Source organism: Cryptomeria japonica, chromosome 10 (assembly GCF_030272615.1).
Source record: "Cryptomeria japonica chromosome 10, Sugi_1.0, whole genome shotgun sequence".
In the NCBI taxonomy this organism is placed as follows: domain Eukaryota; kingdom Viridiplantae; phylum Streptophyta; class Pinopsida; order Cupressales; family Cupressaceae; genus Cryptomeria; species Cryptomeria japonica.
In genome coordinates, this window is record NC_081414.1 from 617,339,588 (window position 1) to 617,344,062 (window position 4,475).

A 4,475-nucleotide genomic window follows, 5' to 3' on the forward strand; every position below is an offset into this window, starting at 1 on the left:
TAAATTATTGCACAATCAAATTTAAAAATACTTTTATATAAGCTAAATTTTATGAAACACAAAAAAATAATTAAAATAGAAACAACAATATTATTTATCACTTTAAATAATTTAAATTATCTTTCAATTTTAAAAATTAGTAAAATTTAATTAAATTACTTTACAATCAAATTTGAAAATAATTTTATATAAGCTAAATTTTATGAAATAAAAATAAAATTGCTATGATGACACCCTACTGGAGTTTGAGGTACTTATTGATCATGTTGTGTCGTGTACCTTGGCTATGGCACTAGATGTTTTCACTCAGATTCACTCCCTTTTGGAAATCATAGTCGTTATCTTGAGTTCTCCTTATGTGGTGGAGCCTTTGGAGATGGTTCCTCCAATGCTAGATGATGATGCTGATGATTCTAATTAATTATTCAGGTGTGCTTGCCCCTCTTGAGGAAGGCACAAGTGACTGGTTTCTCAGGTTGTGATAATATGTATTCTTGATACCATTTTGGCCTCCTTGTACATTCCCCAATTTTTCTTGGGCTAGGGTTTTTGTAATGTCATCTTCTATTAGGTTGTTTACAACCTAGGAGTGGTGGGTGGTCTTTTTCTATCTTTGGGACTTATCACTTTTGGTTGGGTCTCTTTCTCTTCTTGGTTTTTTCTCCGTAAGCATATTGGGGTGGTCTTGCACATTGTACTAGGTTTTATATCAACTGGTTGGGTTACCTGTATATCGCAATGTGTCATTTTGATGTAATCATGTATTCAAGCTACAACCAGAGGTTTTCTTCCTGGTTCTTTCCTGTAAGTATGCTCTCTTGAGCCAGGTCTCATGCAAACTTTTTATAACTAATTGATAAAATGTTCAGTGGCCTAGCCAGTTTTATCAAATAAATAATTAAATAAATAGATAAACACAATTAAAATGAAAACTATAATATTATTTATCACTGTAGATAATTAATTTTTTTTAAAGCAAGAGATCGAAGCCTATAGTAAATATTAATATTAAAAAGGAAAGATAATTACAATAACATATATATGTTCAGAAGAGGGAAGAAAATTTACCCTCAGAAGGAGAAGAAAACCCAAAATAAAATTCCACATAAGGAATTTGTACAATATCAGCTATGCCACCAATATGAGAAGACCAAAATAGGAGCCCCAAAACAATATAAGTATAAATTGAAGAGTACATTCCACCAAAACTCTAGTGAAGAATGAAAAATCTGGGAGCCTTCTAAAAAACATTGAAATATTTTTAACCAAGGACAAACCAAAGTTGCCTCCAACAATTTCTTCTTTCAAAATGGTTGCGATTTCAATTTTGCTTGGCTTTAATCTTTTTCACTTCCTTTTACCTAATCTATGTTATGCTTCATACCCAAGATATCCAACACCTGCTCTGATACCACTATAATGGGGTGGATGGATTGGATCAACACCACATATAGAAACACAAACACATAAATTTAGAAACAAACACATAAAAATTAAATACATTGAAATTGTAATGTGCTCTGACACTAAAAAATAATTTTATTACTTGATACAAAACCATTACATGATGCCTCTATCTATAGAGGTCTTTGGAAAATTCTAGAAACTTTCTGAAAACATTAAGTCTTTCTAGACATTAGACCAACATGCCCAAAATAAAAGTATCTAATATTTTCTTCCATTTAACCCTATCCCTTGTTGATTCTAGAACATTCCATTCTTATTTAGTTTCTATTTACATATATATCAATTTCCATTTTTTCATTTTTTCATTTAATTAATTGCCTTTTAGGTGGGAGAAATTACATATGCCAACATCCCCGCTTAATTTCGACCACCAATGTTGCGACATTCAAATTCCTTTGCTCTTGACTCCTTCTGATGTACATAACCAAGTTCGCTGACTTTGCAAATCCTTTTCCTTGCTCGATATCTTCAAACTATCTTCAACTGCTGCGACAATCCTTCAATCTACAACTTGTTGGAAACTTTCCATCTATGGATGTATTGCTAGATAAAACTTTCCTTTGAATTGACACATCTATTATGCCTTTTTAAAAAAATGCTTGGTTACAATCAACTTTCACATGTGAATTTTGTACACTTGAACAAATTTTTTATCATACCAGTAATTTTCTGCCAACTCGATCCAAAGATCCATCCACGATCATTTGCATACATCTTGTTTTAGAATCTTTCTTCCATTATTTGTTCCAACACATCTTTTTAGAATGATTTTTTAAACCACAAATTCTACATGGATGCAAATCCCAACACATCTCTTTTGTGTGTCCTTCTCTATTACAATGACAACATTGATTATATTGCACTCTTTGAATTAATTTGTATGAACATTTATCATTTTGAATATCATTTTTAACTTTGGCATATCCAAGGCCTTTATATTTTGGCCTCTTTAGTGGCTCAATGGGCTCTTTGATTCCTTGCCCATACTTTCCTAAACCTTTACCTTCATAACCTATTTTCTTCATTATCTTTAAAACAACATTTTTTTCAAAACAATTAATAGCATCTGTAGAATCTAATACATTAACATCACATCTATCATGATTTTAAGACTCATTAACATGTTCATCCTTACAAACAATTTCAACAAAATTACATTCACCAAATGATGAATTCAAATCCTTTGTACTACATGAAACATCACGAACCAATGACTTTGTCTTTAAAAATTCATTCTCTTCTTTTAATTTTGTGATTTCCTTCACGTGCAAACTATTTGCTTCATCCAATCTCTTTATTTTCTCTTCTCAATCTTCATTCTTTTTCTTAACATCATCGAACAAATTTAATTTGTCCTCTAACTCTTCATTTTTCTCTCTTTATAATCACTAATTTCATTTAAAAGTTTACATTTTTCCATTCCCATTTCTTTTTTAATTGCAAAAAATTTTGTATTCACTTCTAATAATTTCCCTTTCTAGATGATCTAGTTGAGAAATTAGATTTGCATTTTCCTTCAACACTCTTTTGCCTAACTTTCCCATTGATTTTAATAATTTAAGCTCACCTTGTTCACTTGATTTTGTTACAATGATTTTTCTATCTTATTGGCTGAATTTGTTCCTTATTTGGCAATAATTCTTTGCAGACAACAATTTATTGATACTTTGATTCCTTTTGCTCAACGACTATGGTTGTTTATCATTTCAAAGAATTTCTTCTTTCAAAATGGTTCTGATCTCAATTTTGCTTGGCTTTGATATTTTTCACTTCCTTTCACCTAATCTCTAATATGGTTCACACCCAAGATCTCCAACACCTACTCGGATACCACTATGATGGGGTGGATGGATTGGATCAACACCACATATAGAAACACAAACACATAAATTTAGAAACAAACACATAGAAAATTAAATACACTAAAATTGTAATGTGATGCGGCACCAAAACATAATTTTATTACTTGATACAAAATCATTACATGATGCCTCTTTATATAGAGGTCTTTTGGAAAATTCTAGAAACTTTCTGAAAACATCTTAGGTATTTCTAGACATTAGACCAACATGCCCAAAATAAAAGTATCTAAAATTTTCTTTCATTTAACCTTATCCCTTGTTGATTCTAGAATATTCCATTCTTATATAGTTTCTATTTATAAATATATCAGTTTCAATTTTTTATCATTTTTAGTTCCGCATTCGTTGCATTCAATCGATGCATTTCATAATCTTATGCTCGTCCAATCGGAGTGAACAATTTTTTGAGCTTTGAAATCTATGCAAATGTTTTTATATTTAGAAACATTTAATAATTAATATAAAACTATTTATTGTAAATATGATTGGTAGTTGCTGCTAATTTTATTTCTAAAAAAAACCAATAAAATGTAGATTTATCTAATCGATTAGAAAAAATTATTAAAAAAACAAAGACATGACAAAAGACAGGTTGACAATTAGGTTTTCATTAACTGATATTAATGAAAATTGAACAGAAGTGTCTGGAAGCGATACTTTGCAGGTAGCCATCGCCTTAAATATCCTCTAAGCTAAACTGAGAGTCTGTGAGAAGAGTCCATCTGCTACAGAAATCGTGAGCGAGTGAGAAGATGTAGTCGCAGAGTCTATCTATTACAGAAATCCTAAACAGATTAAGCATCCATCTGTTAAGAATGCCATTGATTTTTTCTTTTAATATACGATTTTTTGTTTTGTTTTGCCTAACCATGGCATTGAGTTCCAAAAGTTTTCATCGAACTCTAGAAAAATCTAGAGAAATATTTTCTAATTCATATAAATCCGATTGGAGCCATAATTTATTTTCCAGTTCTGTTTATGTTATTTGATTCTGCGCTTTGTTGGGGCTTCCATCGCTTGAACCTATATTTCTCTTCAATAGTCCTAAGCCTGTAGGTCATCTGGTCACAGATAGACTTCATTACCAAAATGAACCCAAAATTTTCAGAAGAGTCGAATATAAACAAATTCATCGTCACAAACTAG